This window comes from Mustela nivalis, assembly GCF_964662115.1.
Source record: "Mustela nivalis genome assembly, chromosome: 14".
In the NCBI taxonomy this organism is placed as follows: domain Eukaryota; kingdom Metazoa; phylum Chordata; class Mammalia; order Carnivora; family Mustelidae; genus Mustela; species Mustela nivalis.
In genome coordinates this window covers 79,135,933-79,159,905 of record NC_139033.1, presented here as the reverse complement: position 1 = coordinate 79,159,905, position 23,973 = coordinate 79,135,933, and the positions used below count along the sequence as shown (strand labels likewise).

Below are 23,973 nucleotides of genomic sequence, written 5' to 3'. Positions count from 1 at the left end.
ATCATTCTTAACAAATCTCCTTGTTGTATGTGTTCACTCCCAAGTTAAGGAATCCCTCCGTGTGGATTTGGCATGTGGTCTCTATTTTCCTGTGGTTCTGGAGCACAAGGTGGGTGGGCAAAACTGGGCAAGCTGTTCCTCTTGCAGAGTTCCATCTTGGGCTTGTTTTAGCCTAGGAATACCACATGTCCCTAGCAGTGGGCCAAACACATTTTTTTAGTGAGTGCAAGGGCAGAATTATGGGGCTTCACTTTTTTGAAGTGTAAAGTTACATGGTTGGCTAATCGTTTTTGAATATCAATCTTAATCGGCAATTGATGATCAATTCCATTAGACACTTTTGTTCTCCCAACACCATACATGAGTATGGATTCTCATTCTCTGTTCCATCAAACTCCACTGTGACTGGAAACTCCCCACTGCGAGGAAGCATTTGAAAGAGTTCAGGAAGTGAGAACCATCTCTTGTGGCTGGAGGTCCAAAGCCAGTGCTCCCAGAGCAAAGGGGAAGAAAGACCTAAAGCCTGACCAGGGAAGCACTCATGCCATTAGCATGAGGACTTTCCCTGAAGGCCTAAGTTCAAGGCTTCGTGTTTTGTCCCAAAGTCCTGTCTCCAAATTCTCCTGCAAAAAGCAACAGCTCTATGTAAAAGCATGGCTAATATTCTGGGTTTTCCTGAGACCTAGAAGAAGAAGAAGATAGGAGTTTCCAGGAAAAAAAGGAGGCTGACAGATCAGACATGGAGATAGAAGCCACCAAAGACAGCTCTGTCTCTTCATGATTTCACTGTGCATGGCCTTGTTTGTAGGTTATCCAAAGGCTCAAAGATTCCATACATCATTTGCAAAAGTCCCAAGTTTGCCTGTACTTAGAATATTGAGAAGACCACTGCATTTCCCTGTAGTATACTCTTTGTCTGAGAGGCTTCCAAATGATATTTTTAACCTTTTTTAAAAAGCTCATTAATTGGTTCTTTAATTATTTTTGGTTTGTGTGTTCAGGTTCAGAGCAGTTTCAAGAGGTTGCTGTCACTAAAACCTGTGGCTGTGGCTAAGTTTCCCTCATCAAAACCCTAGATTCCCGCAGAGCAGGCTACCGAATTTGCCAAGACACCTAATGCCTTTTGTGGTCTCTCCTCTCCATCCTTTGCGTGCATAGTCACTGAAAAGCAATTCCTGGAAGAAATGTCCTCAAAGATGTTGACATTTACTGCCTCTTGAGAAAGAGCTTCTCAAGAAGGAGTTGTAACAGCATTCAGAGTTTCTTGTTACGGCCCTGGGGATGGTTGTGCAAGATAAACTGAATTAGGTGAGACTTGTCGGACAGCCACGACAGGGACTTGACAGAATGAGATTCTAATTGCTTAACAACCAAGGAGGCCATACATTAGTTACAATTTTAGAAGCAAGCAACCAAAAAATCCTTTACAGATGCTTCCAGAGAGTAATCATAGAAATTGTAAGCGGCTTGAAAATGCTACGTTTTATGTCAAATCAGTTTTATAAACAATTGTGCAAAGATTGAAAACTGGTGTTTGGGAGATAGAATGACAAAATCGGCACTCATCTTTCCTTGTTTACGTCCTCTAAGAGCAGGGAAAGAGTTCTGGTCCATCAACTCTGAAGTTGTATACAAATGTCTCTATTTAGTAGTGTACCCTTCATTCATTCGACAACAGGATTTTTTCTAAGGACTTATCATGTACATAGAAAGCAGTGGAGATGAATCCTGAGGATGATGTCTGCCTCCCCACCCTGGGGCGTCAATAATCTGTACAGGGAGATAATCCCTACACATGGTTCAGTAATCATTAAGTAGCAATTCAAGGAGGGACTTGATTAAGGCTCTGAATGTCAGGGACAGAGAACAAATATCAGGAAGTTCGGAGATCAGTAGGCTCAGGGTGTGTGCTGCAGAGGTCCCAAAGACTTTAGGGAATGGACCACCATTTTTTTATAGGCCACATCCAGACACATTACAAGAGTCAAGAGACCATCTAAGTAATGGCTTGGAGCTGGGAGGGTGGTGGAAAAGAGGGAGAGCCCAAGCCTGATTTTTTGTAGTTGCCCAGGTACAAAATAAGGTAAGAGGGTAGACTGGGAGCAGACAGAAAGGCTTGGGTGACACACTGGGGGAAGCATTAGACGTTTCTGAGCAAGATAGTCACATTTAAAAAAAAAAAAATCATCTGGCAGTGGTGACTATCTCCCAGATTAATCTATTTTTTCATAGCACTTACCACCTTTCAGCATGTGAGGTAGAGTACATTTTTTCTATGCTTCTTACTTATTGTCGATCTAGAATGTCAGTTTCCCAAGAAGGCAAGGGTCTGCAGTGTCTAGAACAGTGTCTGGCACATAGCGGGTGCTCCGTAAATATTTACTGAGTAATTCCTATTTTCAAATTTGTCTCAAGACCAAAAATGTTCAAAATGTCAAGTCCTGAAAAGTGAGATATTGAAACGTTAAGAGTGAATTTCTCTCTATGAAACTCATCTGCCTGACTTGTTTTTTAAAAAGGCCACGGCAGAGAAAACAGTGGTTTGGTTGGGAAAACGCTGGTCACAGCAATGTTGGGAGGAATCATTTTACACTGGAAGGGAAGTGGGAAACCATGCTGTGGGTGGAAAGAAGTAGGAGTTGGAAGAGATCACTGTTTTGGCTTCAGTCTAGGAACCACTAATTAACTTCCCCCAAATAAATATTCAATGAAGAACTGTCACTCAGAGGATAGAATTTAGTTGGGAACACGGGTCATTCAGCACTGTATAAAATACCTTAAAACATGTTTAAATGCTAAGTTCCTAGAAACATGTAACCTATCAAAACAGAAACAGGGAGAAATAGAAAATTTGAGCAGACCGATTGCCAGCAATGAAATTGAGTCAGTAATCAAAAAACTCCCAACAAACAAAAGTCTGGGATCGGAAGGCTTCACAGGAAAATTCTTTCAAACATTTAAAAGCCAGTTAATACCCATTCTTCTCAAACTATTCCAAAAAATAGAAGAGGAAGGAAAAGTTTCAAATTCATTCTATGAGACTAGCCTTATTCTGGTAACAAAACCAGATAAGGACACCACCAAAAACGAGAACTACAGGCCAATATCTCTGAAGAACATAGATGCAAAAGTCCCCAACAAAATGCCAGTAAACGATGATAATGAATCCAAAGATAGATTAAAAAATCATTTACCACTATCAAGTGGTATTTATTCCTGCGATGCAAGTGTGGTTCTAGATTCACAAATCAATCAGCATGATGCATCACATCAACAAGAAAAAGGATAAAAACCATAGGATCATTTTAATAGATACAGAAAAAGTATCTGACAAAGTACAACACCAGTCATGATAAAAATCTTCAACAAAGTAGGTTTAGAGGGAACATATCTTAACATAGTGAAGGCCTTATAGGAAAAACCCATAGCAAACATCATATCAATACAGAAAAACTGAGAGCTCCTCCCCTGAGGTCAGAAACAAGACAAGGATGTCCACTCCCACTACTTTTATTTGACATAGTACTGGAAGTCCTAGCCACAGCAATCAGACAACAGAAAGAAAATAGGCATCCAAATTGGTAAAGAAGCAAAACTTCCACTATTTGAGATGACAAGACACTATGTAGAGAAAACCCTAAAGATTCCACCAAAAAACCCTGCTAGAACTGATAAGCAAATTCAGTAAAGTGGCAAGATACAAAATCAACATAAAGAAATCTCTTGCATTTCTATACATTAATAATGAACCATCAGAAAGAAATTAAGAAAAAAAACTCATTTACATTTATACCAAAGATAATAAAACACCTAAAAATAAACCTAACCAAAGAGGTAAAAGACCTATATTCTGAAAACAATAAAACACTGATGAAAAAAAAACACAAAGAAATGGAAAAACACTCCATGCTCATGGACTAGAAGAACAAATATTGTTAAAATGCCTATACTACCCAAAGCCATCTACAGATTTAATGCAACCCTATCAAAATCCCAACAGCATTTTTCACAGAACTGGAACAAAACTCCTAAAATTTGTATGGAACCACAAAAGACCCCCAAATAACCAAGGCAATCTTGAAAAGAAAAACTGGAATTATCACGATTTCAGACTTCAAGTTGTACTAGAAACTATAGTAATCAAAATAGTGTGGTATTGGCATAAAAATAGACACAGAAATCAATGGAACAGAATACAAAACCTGAAAAAAAACCCACGATTATATGGTCAATTAATCTTTGACAAAAGAGGAAAGAACATATACAACGGAAAAAGACAGTCTCTTTGACAAATAGTGTCAGGAAAATTGGTCAGCTATATGCAAAAGCATGAAACTGGACCACTTGTTTTCACCATACACAAAAATAAATTCAATAACATAAATTAATAAAAAAATCAGCCCAAGTGTCCATCTGTAGATGAATGGATAAAGAAGATGTGGTATATATATACTATGTATAGTATATAGTAAACATTCCATATGGAATGTATATATAGAATGTTATTCAGCCATGACAAAGAATAAAATCTTGTTATTTGCAATGACATGGATGGAGCTAGAAAGTATTATGCTAAGTATTATGCTATATTGCTATTATGCTAAGTGAAATAAATCAGTCAGTCAGTCAGAGAATGACAAATACCAGATGATTTTCACTCATATGTAGAATTTCAGAAAGAAAACAAATGAGCAAAGGGAAAGAAAAGAGAAAGAAACAACTCAAGAAACGTACTCTTAAATATAGAGAACAAACTGATGGTCACTGGAGGGGAGGTAGGTGGGGGGAATGGGTGAAAATAGGTGATGGGAGCTAAGGAGGGCACTTGTCATGATGAGCACAGGGTATTGTATGGAAGTGCTGAATCACTAAACTGTACACCTGAAACTAATATAATACTGTATGTTAACTGGAATTAAAATTAAAAACTTAATTTGAAAAAGAAAAATAATGCCTAAATACTAACAGTTAAGTGTAACATCTTACATTTTAACTCTAAGAGAGCATATGCACACACATGCTCACACAAAAGCACACATTTGTTTTTTTTTTTTTTGTTTTTTGTTTTTTTTAAAGATTTTATTTATTTATTTGACAGAGAGAGATCACAAGTAGGCAGAGAGGCAAGCAGAGAGAGAGAGAGAGAGGAGGAAGCAGGCTCCCTGCCGAGCAGAGAGCCCGATGCGGGACTCGATCCCAGGACCCTGAGATCATGACCTGAGCCGAAGGCAGCGGCTCAACCCACTGAGCCACCCAGGCGCCCCACATTTGTTTTTTTTAAGATTTTATTTATTTTTATTCATTTGACAGAGAGAGATCACAAGTAGGCAGAGAGGCAGGCAGAGAGAGAGGGGGAAGGAGGCTCCCCACGGAGAGGAGAGCCTGATGTGGGGCTCAATCCCAGGACCCTGAGATCCTGACCTGAGCCAAAGGCAGATCCAGGCGCCCCCACACATCACTTATTTTAAATAAAAATATTCTGCCCACAGACAGATGCTGCCTGCTCATTGCCACCAATGGGACATGCACTTATTTTTCTAGCTCTGGCAATGGATGTCATGAATGTCAACTATGATTCCTTCCTTGGCAGGTCCCTGTACCACCCCAGTATGAATTTGTAAAAGAGCTGACTCCATCAATTCCCTTGTGATCACTGGGTACCGAGCCCATTTTTCTCTACCAACTTCTTCCCTTCTCCCCAGTGCCACAGTACATTTAAATACCTCATATGTGTCCAGTAATGTTACTATATACTCAGCATCATTTTAAGTGGGAAATGATGTTGTATCCCTCAAATGAATAGTACTATTTATGTTTTATAAATAACTAATGCAATAAGAATCTGTTGGGGTTCAGAATATGTCATTCTGAAATATTGGCATATGGAATATGTCACTTTGGCATATTGATTATTTTGATTTAAACATACTTGAGAAACAGCTGGTGCAGAAGGGACACTCTGATCGAACCTGTCTCTGATGATAAGTATGCTTTCTACCCTCTTGTTATAGGAAGATTATCTTTCACATGGAAGATTTATCTTCTGCTTTCAGTGAGACAAAGGTTTTGCCTTAGCCCAAACCCCTTTATCTTGTCAGTTCTTCACAAATTTATTGTATCTTTTTTTTCTGAAAGGTATACGAGGTGTTGCCCTTGTATGCACGTATGTTCGTATGCAATTTAACTTGTTTATTTTTGTCTTGTTAATCTTTTGCTATTGGGAGGAGTGTTCCTCAGCCAGGAACCTAGAAGGGAGGAGGGAAAATTGTTTTTCCTCTCCTACAATACTTTGTAAGTTGAAAGTCCCACTCAATGGGTCAAGTTACCCAAGTATGAAGTATGAAGTGACCAGCCCCACTGTGCCTGTTAGAGCCTGCAGGCCCACTGTCCACCATTCTCTGCCCTGTCTCCCTCCCAGGGGGCCACTCAGCCTGGAGTTTAGCCTTTGGGGATCCCCAGCAGGAGAAAGGAGGACAGACAAGTGAGTTGGGACAGAGATAATTCTTCGGATAAAAGTTGATGGTGACTTACAGCAGGGGATGGTGAAAGTGGTGAGCCATGGTCAATTCTAGATATGGTGAAAGGGGAGCCTCTGGGGATTCATGACAGGAAATGCATTTGTGAAAGGCTAGAGACAGGAAGAGTGCCCAGGTTTTTTGCCTGAGCAACTGGAGGAAGCCAGTGATGTTAGCAGAGGTAGGGAATAATGGTAAGGAACAGGCTTGACCAGGATGGTAGCAATTTGGTTTTGGATATAGTGAAGCCAAGGTATCTCCTACATGTCATGAATCTGGCATGCTGAGTAGGCAGTCAGATGTTTACATTTAGAGTTCAGGGGAGAAAATGAGTTGGAAATATAAATTTGAGAACCAACAACATGTAGATGGAATTTTAAGCCTTGAGACTGAAGATACTAAATATTGAATTTTTTAAAATCTCTACCATTTCAATTACATATTGATACATATCAACTGTTCTAAACCCTATTTGCAATGCAAATGATCCAAAATGATTTATTCATAAGTAGAAACACACAAAGCATGTTCTATTTGCTGTGTTTCCAGGCTTGTACTCTCTTCTTGGAGACATTTTACCAAAGGTTAATTAATTTATGATTACATTACAACCTGCTTCCTGGGCAACCTCATTAACTTCAAAATTTCCCCTTAAATTATTATCCCTTTAATTGAAATTGGCCTGCTTTATTCCCTTGAAATATCAATTCTCCTAGACTAAATTTGGAAAATTTTGCCTTCTTTTGAATATGAAGAGGATACCACAGCCCGACTCAAAAAAGAAATATGGAAAGCACAAGTAACTCTTGCTATTTAGTGAAAAATATTGAAACAATGACATCAAGTTGATTTCTAGTGGTTGAACTTGAGTGCCTAGTGTTGAGGGCGCCCCCTGCTGGCTCAGACACTAAAGTGCTCTAGGTCAAAGTAGTCTGAGATAACCTTTCTCCCCTTTATTTCAAAAGAACAATAGGTTAACCCTATTAGGCTCTGTGGGTAAACAAATAGAAGAATATTTTTTAAATCACCCATAAATAACTGCTCCTAACATTTTGGTAAATAGCAATCCCATCTTTTTGTTATGCATGTACACATCTTTCCTCCCCCTAAATTGAGATTATATGACAGAGTGTTTTGTAACCTGTTTTATTTAATCATATGATTAAGTGAACATGTTTTTAAGTCTTTAAATATTCTTCCATAACTTTTGGTTAAAGAAATGTATATAGGTTCATCAAAATTCCAGATAAGCGATAAAATAGACACTCATTTCATAGATACATCATTTCCAACAGATTCCCATGGGTTTCTCCATGTAGGTGGGTGTGAAAATGTTGCAATTTGGAGCGAATGGTCGGGAAAGAATTCTTAAGATGTTTTCAGTGCAAACAGGGAGGTTTTATTAAAGCACAGGGACAGGACCTGCAGGCAGAAAGAGCTGTGATTATAATAATAATTATAGTGATTATTAATTATTAATAATTATATAATTATTAATTATTACCTCCATTGATGACAAGGTAACTGATTATATCCTTTTAGGTTGGAAGTGGGTTAGAGATAGTGAAGTCTCTAAGGAATTTGGATGCAAGGTTTCCTGGACCCTGAGGGCCAGCTGTTGTTAGGAAAAGGTTATTTACTATTGTTTTAGTAAAACCTTAGTCATAAGTCCCTTCGGATTTGTATCAGTGGGCCACATGCTTGGAAGATCATTGCTAACATGTATCTTGGTGGGACAGAAATAAGGGAAGTTTCCAAAGGAATTTTTATATGTTTTTTTTTTGTTTGTTTGTTTTTAAAGATTTTATTTATTTATTTGACAGAGAGAGATCACAAGCAGGCAGAGAGAGAGAGAGAGGAGGAAGCAGGCTCCCTGCTGAGCAAAGAGCCCGATGCGGGACTCGATCCCAGGACCCTGAGATCATGACCTGAGCCGAAGGCAGCGGCTTAACCCACTGAGCCACCCAGGCGCCCGGAATTTTTATATGTTAAAGGAGCCTGAAAGGATCCTGGAGATCAGGCTTATGTTAAGTTAAATTATTAACGTCAAGGCAGTTGAATTCCCAAGGGAAGGTCACTCTGCCTGCCTCAAGGACTTGCCAATAGGCTTTAAGTTGTAAGGAGATTTAATTTTTTTCCCCTAAATTTCTTTTGCCTTTGTTCTTCATATCAGGTCACTGTGAACTATTGTCTAAGACCATTTTTAAAGGGTACTTGATATTTATCTTATAGATGTCCCCAACTTTACATTTTTTTAATTTAATTTAATTTATTTGACAGAGAGAGAGATCACAAGTAGGCAGAGAGGCAGGCAGGGGTGGGGGTGGGGAGAGCAGGCTCCCTGCTGAGCAGAGAGCCCAATGCCGGCTCGATCCCAGGACCTGAGATAATGACCTGAGCTGAAGGCAGAAGCTTAACCCACTGAGCCACCCAGGTGCCCCACCCAACTTTACTTTTTTTTTTTTTTTTTTTTTAAGATTTTACTTATTTATTTGACAGAGACACAGTGAGAGAGGGAACAGAAGCAAGGGCAGAGGGAAAAGGAGAAGGAGGCTTTCTGCTGAGCAGGGAGCCCCATGTGGGGCTCGATCCCAGGGCCCTGGGATCATGACCTGAGCTGAAGGCAGACGCTTAATGACTGAGCCACCCAGGCGCCCCTGCATTTAGCCAATCTCCAATTTCATTTGTTTTCAAGCTTTCATTGTTATAAATAAGCCTTGTACTACTGTACTCTAGGTACGTTACACATGGATTTCACAAAATGCTCCAGTCTTAGGCTGATTATTTCAGAAGGATGAATCTGTGTTTTAAAGAAGGCAGTGGCTGAAAGCAAGCTCCAAAGTCAAGTTCCTTAGGCTTTCATTCTGAGCTCCACTGGCTGTTAATTCACTGTTATTTACTACAATTTTAAGAATTAGGCTTGCCTATTTTGTTTTTGTACAAACAGATGAGATGACGCTGAAGGGGCAGGTAGGGGTGAGAGAATCATGGGAGTGGTGGCAGTGGGGAGGGGACACAGGATGAAGGGCTGAGACCTGACAGGAATTGTTAGTTACATGCAAAATGACAGGAGGAGGACACTCAGATCGTTCTTTTTCTTGTCAAATATTCATGAAGCACAAGATACGTACTAGCACTATGAAGATACGCCTCGCTGGCTAGGATTGAGAAATGAATCAAGGTTCGCAGAGATGACTACCGAGGGATTAAAAATACAATATACTCAAAGTAACAAAACTTGGGTTCAAAACCCTCTATTTAGAAAGCTGAGTGAACAATAAAATAGTCATTGGAAACGTTCCCTTCCTATGCTTAAAAATGAAAAGTGTTGGCATTTGAAGGAGAGTAGGTTTATTTGGAAAGTTCTCATAACTAGGACACCTCATCGCCTAACCACCGTTTTCAGGGTATTTTAATTAATATGCAAATCAACAACAGCTGTGAAAACAACCCCTCCCCCCCACACACACAGCATCAGCACAGTAGTTGGAATATGCTTGCAAGTTTTGTCAGGTTCTCTTGAGATCTGCTGTGAAATTAAAAATATAAATATCATTTACATAAAGTATTACTGAAATACAGAGAATTTTTCATCTTGAAAAAAAAACATTGTCAGAGTATCTAAATGTATACAGCCACTATTCAATTATTCTAATCTACTTAGGATCTTAAATGGAATTACTGCCATGTTAAACAAAAGTTTCATCTGCACCTCTTTTTATATCGTATCTGATTTATCTTCTCAAAGGAAAAGAAAACAACCATATTTCTGCCAACAGAAAGGATTTTCCCCCCATAAATATACCCAGTAGAAGTATCCTTTAAAAATCATATAAATTTGGGTTCCCTGGGTGGCTCAGCTGTTAAGCATCTGCCTTTGGCTCAGGTCATGATCCCAGGGTCCCAGGATTGAGCAACACATTGGGCTCCCTGCTTGGCGGGAAGCCTGCTTCTCCCTTTCCCACTCCCCCAGTTTGTGTTCCTGCTCTCGCTGTCAAATAAATAAATAAAATCTTTTTAAGAAATCACACAATTTCAAGGTCAAAGGAAACAAAAACCAGCCAACCAACAGGAAAGTTGAAGGGAGAAAATAAGATTTCAGATTTTTATTTAGGTTAGAAACTAGTCAGTAGAAATAATACATTTCTAAATTGATATACCATTCTGCATTGTGTAAATGACATCTAAGATGCTTAGATTTTGTAAATCAGAAAGAGGCATAATTTACATATTAAAGAAGAAACAGTCTAACAGTTCCCTCTACTGGATATTTTAATAGAAAGCTAGACATAGTAAATTTCTGCATAATGGTAATGCACAGGAAAGTCTGAGAGGGTACTAGACAAACTTGCATGGTGGTCTCTCTGGGGAGGAGGAAGCATGGGGGGAAAGGACAAGCTGATGAAGCATTTTACGTCTGTATCCTTTAAATTTTTTTGGTGACAGTATATTCATCACTTATATAATTTGAGAATTTTTTTTAAAATATAAAATTCTATATAAAAATTATGTCAATTTTGTTTTTAAAATGTATATATATGTATATATGTGCACATATGTGTGTATATATATACACACATGTGTGTATATATATACATATATGTGTGTATATATATATATATACATGTGTGTATATATATATACATATATGTGTGTGTGTATATATACACACACACACACACACACACACACACATTTTTTTAAAATAAATATTTGGGTAGAATTATACCAGAAGGTCAATTGTTTTTAATTTTGGCTGTAAGGATTATTTTCTTCTTTCTGCTCTTTTGTATTTTCTAAATGTTTTATAATAAGCAGGCACTGATTTTATAATTAGGAAATTATTCCATTTATCAATGAAAAGTTTTAAAACCCTACTAAATATTAGGTACATAAAAATGTATTCTCTCGGGGCACCTGGGTGGCTCAGTGGGTTAAGCCGCTGCCTTCGGCTCAGGTCACGATCTCAGGGTTTTGGAATCGAGCCCCGCATCGGGCTCTCTGCTCAGCAGGGAGCCTGCTTCCTCCTCTCTCTCTGCCTGCCTTTCTGCCTACTTGTGATCTCTCTCTGTCAAATAAATAAATAAAATCTTAAAAAAAAAAAAAGATATGGAAATTTAATGCTCAAAATCTACCAAGTTGTATGATTGAGATAAGTCATGGAATCATATGCAGGTAATTCCCAAATTGTTTATGGATTGTGCGTTTTTATCATGTGCTTGTTTAAAACTCCAAACACTTCACCATAGGAATAGTGCTCTAAATGTACTTCTCAAGTTGGCCCACACAAGTCTACCTTACCCAAAGTATTGCTAACCTAGTGTGTTCATTTCAATAAAAGTAGTAAACAACATGTGCAATGAAGAATAGTAAATAAGATGACCTTAATAGTGGTACAACCCACATGAGAGCAGGGACCCTTGGCCTGTAAGCTGATTTAAAGTTCTTCAAACCCCAGTACTGAGCTGTAAGGAAACACAAGCTTCTAGATTTCTGTGAATTCATAGGGACCTATTTTCTTATTGTGTAAAGATCAAAACAGTGCACTCATATTACTGCAATGTGGGTATGACTCAAGATTCTGTTAGGGGAGGGACACCGGAGTGGCTCAGTTAGTTACATGGCAGACTCTTGGTTTTTAGCTCAGGTCATGATCCCAGCGTCCTGGGATCGAGTCCCACATCAGGCTCCTTGCTCCGCAGGGAGCCTGTTTCTCCCTCTGACTCTGCCTTCCACTCTGTCTGCCTGTGCTCGCTCTCGCTCGCTCTCTCTCTGACAAATAAATAAATAAAATCTTAAAAAAAAAAAAGAAAGTAAGAGATAACTCTTAGAATGGGAGAAAATACTTGCAAATCAAATATCTCAAGAGGGTCTATTATGCAGAATTTTTAAAAATTTTTAAGGTTTTGTTTATTTATGTGTCAGAGGGAGAGCGACAGAGACAGCACAAGAAAGAGAAGCAGGCCTCCAACTGGGCAGGGAGCCCGATGTGGAACTTGATCCAGGACCCTGGGGTCATGACCTGAGCTGAAGGTAGACACTTAAACTGACTGAGCAATCCAGGCATCCCCAGAATTTTAAAATTTACCAATAAAAAGATAAATACCCAAATTAAAAATGGGCACAGGGTCTGAATAGACATTTCTCCAAAGATATACAAATGGCTAATAAGCATATGCAAAGATGCTCAACATTATCAATCATTCGGGAAATGCAAATCCAGACCACAGCGAGGTACCAATTTCCACCCACTAGGATGGCTACAGCAAAGATGTGGAGAAACTGAAACCCTCACCCCTCACTGGAGATCATCTAAAATGGTACAGACCCTGTGGAAAACAGTTTGGCAGTTTTTCAAAAAAGTTAAAAGAGTTACCATATGATGCAGCAATCCAATTCCTAAGTGTTTATCTGCGATGATTTATATGTCAATTTGACTGGGCCCTGAGATGCCCAGATATTAGGTTTAACATCATTCTGGGTGTGTCTGTGAAGGTGTATATGGGTGAGAGTAGCATATAAATTGATAGTCTAAGTAAAACAAATTGCCCTCCCCAATGGGGATGGGCCTCATCCAATCAGTTGAAGGTCTGAAGGGAACAGGAAGATTCAATTCACTATCTCTGCCTGACTCTTTGAACTGGGACATCAGTCTTCTCTTGCCTTCAGAGTAGACTTGAACAGTAACTTACACCCTTGGCCTTCCTGAGACTCCAGCTACAGACTGCAGATCTTAGGCTTCTCAGAGCCTCCATAATTATATGAGCCAATTCCTTACAGTAAATCAATTATATATATATATATATATATATATATATATATATACATATACACACACACAGACATATATAAATCTGATAATTTGTTTTTCTAGAGAACTCAGACTAATAATATAGTATGTAAAACACATAAAAGCATACGTTCATATAAGATTTTGTATGCAGATGTTCATAACAGCATTATTCATAATGGCAAAAAAATAGAACTCAAATGTCCATCAACTAATGAATGGTTAAAGAAATTGTGGTATAATCAATAAATGGAATATTATTTGGCAATGAAAAAGAATGAAGTACTAATACATCGTAAAACATGGGTGAACCTTGAAAAAATTACACAAAATGAAAGAAACCATAAACAAAAGGCCAAATATTCTATGGCTCCAGTTATATGATGTGTTCAGAAGAGGCAAATCCATAGAAACAGAAAGTAGAGCAGTTGTCACCAGGTGTTGGGGAAGCTGGGCAATGTTTTTTAACTGCTTGTAAAATTCATTAAGTATGAGTAAAGGGTTCCTTTGGGGGGTAAAAAAGGTTCTGAAGTTGATGGTTACACAGCTTTATGACTATACTGGAAAATACTGAACTATATATTTTAAATGGTACATTTTATAATGCATAAATTACAAAATTAGAGAGACTGGATAATTTATAACTCCTGATCATCATTTTTCTCTTTTGCGAGGAGTAGGAGGAAATTAATGGTGTTGGGTCCGTATAATAAAAGGCCCAATGGATGATCTATTTGATGAGTGAGCTATTTTGGTTAATGTTTGTAGCCTAAGGCTTATTCTTGAGATTGCTCTGGTTTTTAAGAATTTTCTAAAAGCATTCCTGCGTAATTAAATAGAACATAGAGAATGTAATGCAATTCTGTTTTTAAGAATGCAATGCTCTTCAGGGCGTCTGGGTGGCTCAGTGGGTTAAGCCTCTGCCTTCAGCTCAGGTCATTGATCTCAGGGCCCTAGGATCGAGCCCCACATCTGGGCTCTCTGCTCAGCAGGGAGCCTGCATTCCCGCCCCCACCCCGCCCCGCCCCCGCCTGCCTCTCTGCCTACTTGTGATCTCTGTCAAATAAATAAAATCTTAAAAGAAAAAAAATAAATAAAGAATGCAGTGCACTCCCAGGAGGGGGCCATCTGTCCAATCTTGGGTTCTCTTCCCAGAAACTGAGCAAATGTGGAAGGTCTGGACCCTGAGCTATTTCCATACAAACTCCAAGGCAGATCCTGGGCGTTTTCGGTTAGCTAAATCTCTGGTAGCTGTGTGTTCTGTCTTTCTCCTAAAAGTGAAGTGTATATTCTATTCTGGTTATATGAATCCAAGAGGTTTAGAAAACGGAGGTTTTGGGGGAGCCTGGGTGGCTCAGTCGGTTGGGCGTCTGCCTTCTGCTCTGGTCATGGTCCCGCGATGCTAGGATCGAGCCCCACGTTGTGTTCCCTGCTTGGCGGGGAGCCTGCTTCTCCCTCTCCCTCTCCCTCTGTCCCCCCCGAGGTTTGATGTGACAGTGACCTCTATGAAACAGCTCATGTCCTCTTTAAGCTCATCCTCGTGTCTACCCATTGGACGGCCAGGTGTTTTATTCTCTAATATATACACACAGGACACAACGGAAATGAATGTATTTTTAACAACCTGGACCACGGAGGATGGCATAGATTTAGTTCTCCTTATTTTACTTCTGTCACGTCTGTTCTGGTGTGCGCAGACTTCCCTCCAACGCAGAGAGGCTCCGAGTGAATGTTTCCTCCCCCGCGTATCACGTGTGTGCACCTGTGCAGAGCTGCGTGGCGCACAGGGCGTGGAGGACGGGGCGGGGGGTGGCTGGCGCAGGTGGAGTGTGGCGCTTTCTGGACAAGCTTGGCAAATCGCTCCAGCAGCTGAGTGCCTGTCCTGTGGCTGTCGCTACGTGACCAGCCATGACCCCAGAGTCGAAGTGGCCTGGGCAGCCCTGCTGGGGCCCCAATTCATTTCTAAAAGCATCATCGCTGCGCATTCATTCTTTGCTTCCAAAATCCCATGAAAATTACCAGTTCTGGGAAATTTGGTAGCATCAGTACCAAATCTAGACTTTCAGGAATATTTGGATTGTTTGCACGTGAGAGGTCTGCAGGCGTCAAGTGCAGCGCAGTTTGGAACTGGAAGACAAGAGACTACCCAGGTTCGTTAGCAGAGCCACAGGGGCAGCCAGGGGAGAAGGGAATTAATGGAAGTACATGTCTACAAGATACAAGCCTGGAAAAAAAGGTTCAATTTGATAATTCTGTCTTACCGGCTGTCTCAGTCTGTTCTCCCCGGCAGCACTAGCCACAAAGCTTCCCATCTGTCGCTCCCAGGTTCCTCCCCTCCTCCTTAGCGACCAGCTTCTCATTTGTCCTCTAACGCGTAGAGCAATTTAGCTGCTTTGATTTCTAACCCTAATACCACAGTATTAAAAGAGCACACACATGTGATGATAATGAGTCCCCAGTACACCCAGTATATTTTGCTCATTGTGAATTTTCACTGGGCTCTCGCATATTAAAAAAAAAAAAAAAAAAAACCCTGTGTAGACAATTGTTTATTCACTCCACAAACATTTCTGAGCAGATACTAGGTATCAGGTGCTGGCATGCAAAGATCCAGTGTAGGGTGGAGAGTGGGTGGTGAGAGACTCAGGCTACTAACACTACCCCCATGTTTCTTCCCTGGCTCATTGTCTTTGTGCATGCTTCTTGCTGCCAGGTGTGCCCCTCCCCCTCCCTCTAGCTGTATGATTAATTTCCACTCAACTCCGACATCACTTCCTCACACCATCCCAACCAAGCTATTTACCGGTCATCTCCTCCCTGTTCCTATCATACATGCATATTTTTATCTTTACATCTGCGACAGGGAACTGAAAAGAACTCCCAAAAGGGAGGGTGGGGGAAGCTCAGAGTAGACCACATTATTTTTGGTATAGGCTTTGAGCTTCAAGGATTTGATTTTTCTAATTTACCTTCTAAAAAGGAACACAGATGAATTTTGGCATAAACACAGACCACTGATCATTCGATGAGACCTGGACTGGCTATGAAGGCCCCACAGCCTGCCAGTTAACCTGCCTCCTCTGGTCACCATTCGTACACTCATCATTGTAGAGCCAATGGCCTGTGGGGTGGCATGGGGGACAAAAGCTTGGGAGAGGCTTCCGCCCCTGGGCCAGAGTGGATAGAGGGGACCTGGCCAGAGCTGCTTCTTTTGGGGAGTTGGCATGTGGGTCACCAGAAGTAGAGAGGAATGTGAAGCAGAAACAGAGCCCAGAATGAGGCAAGCAGTCCGCTAGTGGAGCAGAAAGAAGCAAGCAGGCTGAGCTCTGTCCTGCAGGCTGAATGTTAGGTGTGATTCAGGTGTCACTTGGACAAGACCATGCAGATCTCAGCTTGCAGTCCCCATGAAGCCTGGCAGCACGTCGTCTGAACTTTCCTTTGCCCCTGGATGTCTTTAGGGAGATATCATCAAAACTCGTCTTCCTTCTGACCTGTGTCAGAGAGATATTTAGATGACATCTCTGGTGGTAGGAAAATCAATACACTAGAAAGGGAAATCCTTAGGTTAAAAAAAAAAAAGCAGGTTTTTTGAGAGAGAGAGAGAGAGAGAGGGTAAATGAGCATGGGGGTGGGGAGGGGCAGAGGGAGAGAGAGAATCTTAAGCAGCTGCAGGCCGGGTGCAAAGCCTGACTTGGGGCTCAATCTCATTACCCTGAGATCATGATCTGAGTCAAAATTAAGAGTCTTAAGTTAAGAGGCACTTAACCAACTGAGCTACCCAGGCACCCTCAGAAGGAAGCATTTTTTGAAAAAGATTTTATTTATTTGAGAGAGAGAGAGAGCGAGCAATTGAGAGAGCACAAGCAAGGGGAGGGGCAGAGGGAGAGGGAGAAGCAGGCTCCCCACAGAGCAGGGAGCCAGATGTGGGACTCTATCCCAGGATCCCAGGATCACGACCTGAGCCAAAGGCAGACACTTAACCAACTGAACCACCTGGCACCTAGTGCCCCCAAAAGAAGCATTTTAATCAGAGTTGCAAAACTTCTGTGGTTCTCCATTTTTTTTTTTTTTTGTATTCTTAAGATTTTATTTCAAAAAGTTGGGTGTCAATATATACATGTTATACTCTATACCTTTTTTGGTAATTATTACTTTTTTTAAAATATTTTATTTATTTATTTATTTGACAGAGAGATTACAAGTAGGTAGAGAGGCAGGCAGAGAGAGAGGGGTGGGGAAGCAGGCTCCCCGCTGAGCAGAGAGCCTGATGCGGGGCTCGACCTCAGGACCCTGAGACCATGACCTGAGCCGAAGGCAGAGGCTTAACCCACTGAGCCACCAAGGCGCCCGGTAATTATTACTTTTAATTTTCCCTAAAAACTTTATTCCCCCCTATAAACTTTATTTTATTGTGGCAAAAGACATAATACACATTTACCTTGTTAATATCTGAGTAGTACACTCTTCTTACCTAAAACACATATTGTTGTAAACAGATTTCTAGAGCTTTTTCATATGGTGGGACTGAAACTCTGTCTCTAATGAACAAAAACTCCTTGATTGTTCCTTTCCCCAACCGGTGGCACTACTTTCTGTTTGTATTTCTGTTTGCATTCTGTTCTACTCTCTGCTTGCATGAGTTTGATTACTTTACATGCCTTCATGTAATTGGAATCGTGCAGTATTTGTCTTTTTGTGACTGGCCTATTTCACTTAGCATAATGCGTTCAAGGTTCATCCATGTTCTACCACATGACAGGAGTCCCTTTTTTTAAATATATATATATATATATATATATATATATATTTATATATATATATATATTTTATTTAATTGTTTGACAGAGATCACAAGTAGGTGGAGAGGCAGGCAGAGAGAGAGAGGAGGAAGCAGGCTCCCTGCCGAGCAGAGAACCTGATGTGGGGCTCGATCCCAGGACCCCGACATCATGACCTAAGCCTAAAGCAGAGGCTTTAACCCACTGAGCCACCCAGGTGCCCCAAGTCCCTTCTTTTTTAAGTTTGAATAACATTCCATTGTGTATATATAGTCTACATTTGCTTTATCCATTCCTCTATCCATTTAGGACTATTTAGGTTGCTTCCACATCTTGGCCATTGCGAATAATGCTCCAGTGAACCTGGGTGTGAAATATATAACTGAGATCCTATTTTCAATTTTTTTAGATATGTACCCAGAAGTGAAATTGCTGAATCATATGGTGGTTCTATTTTTTTAATATTTTTAGGAACTTCCATAATATTTCCCATAGTGGCTGCACCATTTTAGAATTCCATCAACAGTGCAAAAGGATCCTAATTTCTTTACATCCTCACCAAAACTTGTTATTTTCTGATGTGTGTGTTTAATGTGGCCATCCTAATGGATGTGAGGTGATATCTCATTGTAGTTTTGGTATGTATTTTCCTGATTTTTAGAGACATTGAGTTTCTTTTCATAAGCTTGTTAGCTGTTTGTATATCCTCTTTGGAGACATGTATTCAAGTTCTTTGCTCATTTTTTAATTATTTAGGCTTTCTGGATATGGATTTATAGGAGTTCTTTATACATTCTGGATGTTAATCTCTTATCTGATATAGTTTGCAAATATTTTCCATCTATCCTATAGATTGCCTTTTTATTCTCTTTAGTTGCACAGTAGTTTTAAGCTTGATGTAGTCACATTTGTCTATTTTTGCCTTTGTTGCCTGTGACTTTTGTGTCATATCCAAGAAACTCTTTCCCATTACCATGTCACGAACATTTTCTCCAACATTTTTTCTAAGAATTTTGTACTTTTAGGTCTTGGGTTTAGTTCTTTAATCCATTTTGGGTTAATTTTTGTATAAGGTACTAGGTGAGGGTCCATCCTCATTCTTTCACGTGTGGATATCCAGTTTCCTGACACCATTTGTGGATGAGACTATTCCTTCTCCACTGTGTACTCCTTGCACCTTCATTGAAGATCACTGGGTCATAAACATGTGTGCTTATTTCCAGGCTCTCTGTTGTGTTCTATTGGTCTATATGTCTGTCTTTATGACAGTTCCATTCTCTTTTGATTGTTGTAGCTTTTTAATACAAATAATATAATACTTTGAAATCATGAAGTGTGAGATTGCCTCTTTGTTCTTCTTTCTCAAGATTGTTTTGGCTATTTGAGGTCCTCTGAGATTCAATATGAATTCTGGTATTTTTGTTCCCCCAAATCCACTGGGATTTTGATAGGGATTGCATTGAATCTGAAGATTGGTTTGGGTAATATGGACATTGAATAATATTAAATATTTCAACCTATGAACACAGGATGCCTTTCCATTTATATATGTCTTTTTCAATTTCTATCAGCATTGTCTTCTAGGTTTCAATGTTTTATAGTCTTCACTTCTGTCTTTTGCCTCTTTGGTTAAGTTTATTAGTATTTTATTCTTTTTGATATTATTGGGATATAAATGAGATTGTTTTCTTAATTTCCTTTTCAGATTGTTGTTAGTATGTAGAAATCCAGCTGATTTTTGAGTGTTGGTTTTGTAACCTGCAACATTGCTGAATTCATTTGACAGTTCTAGCACTTTTTGTGTGCAATCTCTTGGGTTTCCTACATGTAAGAACATGTCATCTGCTAACAGGTACCTTTTCCTCCCTCCCTTGGTTTCTCCCTTCCTTCATCTCCCAATTTCTCTGGCTAAGACTTCCAGGACTATGTTGAATATAAGTGTCAAGAGTGGGTATCCTTGCCTTGTTTCTGATCTTAGAGGAAAAGATTTCAGTTTTCCACCATTGAGTATGATTTTAGCTGTGGGCTTTTCACATACAACTTTTATTATGTTTAGGTACTTTCATTTTATTCCTAGTTTCCTGAGTATTTTTTTATGAAAGAATGTTAAATTTTGTCAAGACTTTTTTTTTTTTTATCAGTTAAGATGATCATGTAATTTTGGTCCTTTCTGTTAATGCTATATTATTTTCTTTTGTTGAATCGTCCCTGAATTCCAGGGATAAATCTTACTTGTTCATGGTGTATAGTCCTTTTAAAGTGCTATTCATTTGGATTACTAGTATTTTGTTGAAGAGTTTTGCATTGACATTAACCAGGGATATTGATCTGCATTTTGTGTTTTGGTATCAGAGTAATGCTGGACTCATGTGTTAGGATGTATTCCCTCCTCTTCAACTTTTGGGAAGAGGGTTGTTTTGTGTGTGTGTGTGTGTGTGTGTGTTTTTTTTTAAAGATATTTATTTATTTGAAAGAGAGAGAAGAAGAGGATCAGAGAGAGGGACAAGCAGAGTCCACATTAAGCGTGGAGACCAATGTGAGCCTGATCCCATGACCCTGAGAGCACAACTCTAGCTGAAATCAAGAGTCAGCCACCTAATCAATGGAGCTACCCAGGTGTCCCAATTTTGGGGGAAGACTTTGAGAAGGATTGGGGTTAATTCCTTAAATATTTGGTAAAATACTCCAATGACGCCATCTGGTACTGGTACTTTGTTGGGAATTTTTGAATTAGTGACTATTGATTAGTAATTGATCATTAATTCAACCTCCTTACTAGTTATAGGTCTGTTTGGATTTTCTATTTCCTCATTATTGAGTCTTACTAGATTGTGTGTTTCTAGGAATTTATCCATTTCTTTTAGGTTATCCAATTTGTGGCATACAATTTTTCCTAAGTCTCCTATAATCTATTGTATTTCTACGACATCAGTTGTAATTGCTCTTTCATCTTTGATTTTAGTTGAGTCTTTTTTTTTTTGTCTAAGGATTTTGGGGGTTAGAATTTCAACATACAAATTTGGGGGCACATAAACATTCAGAACATCCATAGCACTTACTATTGCCATTTTGTTTTTTCTTTTCTTGCCCCTTTTACTTTTGTTGACTTGTGTTCCACTGATGTTTTTGTGTTGACATGCTTTGATTCCCCACCCCCCCTCCCCAATTTTCTTTTGTGTCTGTTCTATGGGTGTTCTTGTAACAGCACTCCAGTTAGTCTTAAGAGTTAACTTGCTTCAAGTTAACGCACTCCGTACTTGCTGACATAAGACTCTTGTTCTGTAACAGAACTAATTTACTTTGAGATTTGCAGACCATTGGCCTCGAGGAGTGAAGAACCAGAACCTGCCCAGTCCACAGAGGCTGTAAGTCTGTTTGAAGCCACCTCAGCTTTCTGATTAGCCCAGCAATTTTTTTTTTTCTTTTAGGTTACACAGATGATTTTACTGACCTCCCTTTGTGTATCTGTAGACCTTGCCCTCCTTTGCAGGAAGAACAGAGCATTCCTACACAACACAAAACAAAGAACTGCAAACCCCTCGCACAACTCTAAAGCATTGAGATGTTTATAGGTGGAAACATCAGGTTTACACATAATCAAGAAATGTTGCAGGCTGCTGCACTCTCTTTACTGATTAACTACCCTAAACCCATTTAAAACTCCCATGCCAGGCAGAAACCTGGCTTGGCTTTTGGATAAGAGTCTGCATTCTTCCCAGGTTGCTGGCCTCCTGAATGAAGTTCAAATTCCTTTCCTATCAAAACTTGTCTCATGAGTGATGATCTTTCAGGCAACAGGCAGCTGAAATTGGGTTTAGTAACATTTTCTTTGTTGTTACTGTAGGAGTTACCTAAGAATCTTATTGATAGAACAACTTATTTTAATGCTGATTACAACCTAATCTCAGTCACATACAAAAATTCTATTCCCTTTTTGGGGGAAGCTTTTATTTATTTGAGAGAGAGCATGAATGAGGGAGGGATAGAGGGGGAAGGAGAAGGAAAGGGGTTAGAATCAAGCAGACTGCTAAGCATGGAGCCTGACATGGGGTCAATGTCATGACCATGACATCCTGACCTGAGTCAAAACCAGGGGTCAGGCACTTAACCAAGCAACCCAGGTACCCCACAAAAACTCTATTATTTTACAATCTCCCCACCCACTACCACTTTTTGATTCACAAGTTATGCCTTTATATATTATCTATTAATATAGTTTTATAGTAATTTTTAATGCTTGTCTTCTAATGTCTATAGCAGAACTAAAAGTACTTAACATACCATTATTACACTGATAAAGGACCCTGCATTTGCTTGTTTACTTTTACCACAGAGTTTTAGACTTTTGTATGCTTTCATATTGCTAACGTCTTTTTTCAATGAGTAGGACTCCCTCTAGCATTTCTTACAAGGCCATCCAGTGATGATGAACTCCTTCAGCTTTTGTTAATGTGGAAAAGTCTCTCTTCATTTGTGAAGAATACTTTTGCTGGATAGTATTCTTGATTGGCCAGTTTTTTGTTTCAGCATTTTGAATATAATTTTCTACTCCCTTCTGGGCTCTAAGTTTTCTGAGATATCCACTCATTATCTTGTGGGGGCTCACTTGAATATGAGTCATTTTTCCTGTTGCTTTTCAAGATTCTCTGTCCTCTATTTTTGAGGTTTTTTGTTTTTGTTTTGTTTGTTTACTATAGTCTTCGATGTGGGGCTGTTTGGGTTCATTCTATTTGGAATCCTTTGAGCTTCTCAAAATTTGAATGTCCATTTCCTTCCTCAGATTAGGGAAATTTCCAGGGACGCCTGGGTGGCTCAGTTGGTTGGGCAGCTGCCTTCGGCTCAGGTCATGATCCCAGCATCCTGGGATCGAGTCCCACATCGGGCTCCTTGCTCCGCAGGGAGCCTGCTTCTCCCTCTGACTCTGCCTTCCACTCTGTCTGCCTGTGCTCACTCTCGCTCGCTCTCTCTCTGACAAATAAATAAATAAAATCTTAAAAAAAAAAAAAAAAAGATTAGGGAAATTTCCAGCCCTTCTTCAAATATGTTTTGTCTCATTCTCACTCTTTTCTCCTTCTGGGACTCTCATAATGCATATATTGGTCCACTTTGTGCTATTTTATAGGTCCCTTAGGCTTGCTCCATGTTCCTTCATTATTTTTTTTTATTCCTTTGACAATTTCAATGATCAGAATCGCCAATTCTTTCTTCTGCTCAATCAAATCTGTTGAACCCCTCTAGTAAAATTTTCAGAATTCTATATGGTTCTTAGTGTCTCTTCGTTGATATTCTCTCATTTTTTTCATTCACTGTTGTCTTGATCATTGTGCTTCCTTAAGAAATTTTCAATTGTCATATAATCAATAGATCTCCATTTCCTTGGTATTGGTTTCTAGAGATTTTATTTTAGCCCAGTGGATTATCTGAAGCCATTCATCAAGATACTCTAGCCCAGGGGCACTTGGGTGGCTCAGTTTGTTAAACTGCCAGCTCTTGATTTTGGCTCAGGTCATGATCTCATGATACTGGGATTAAGCCCTGCATTAGGCTCCACACTGAGAAGGGAGTCTGCTTGGGGATTCTCTCTTTCCCTCACCCTTTGTCCCTCCCCTCACTCGCACTCTCTCTCTCTAAAAATTTTAAACAAGTAAATCTTTAAAAAAAAAAAATCCTCAACAAGACCTAATGCATTTGGGATATTGTCTCATCTGAAACAAATCTCAGTAGAACCACCACTGGGATTTCTTTAGAACAGTTACAACAGATACAGAGAATTATTAAGTTTTCTTCTATTTTTGGACTTCTGACTTCCAGAACTGCAGGATATAAACTGTGCTGTTCTAAATCACTAAGTTTGTGGTAATTTATTAGAGCAGAAACAGGAAACTAATAT

The 23,973-nt window shown here is 39.5% G+C and overlaps 1 long non-coding RNA gene across 1 annotated transcript in view; it reads left to right on the top strand.

Annotated features, from left to right (window-relative positions):
• Positions 1-23,973, top strand: part of LOC309847360 — a 55,496-nt gene that overhangs the window by 18,253 nt on the left and 13,270 nt on the right. The gene's annotated exons all lie outside the window — the stretch shown is intronic.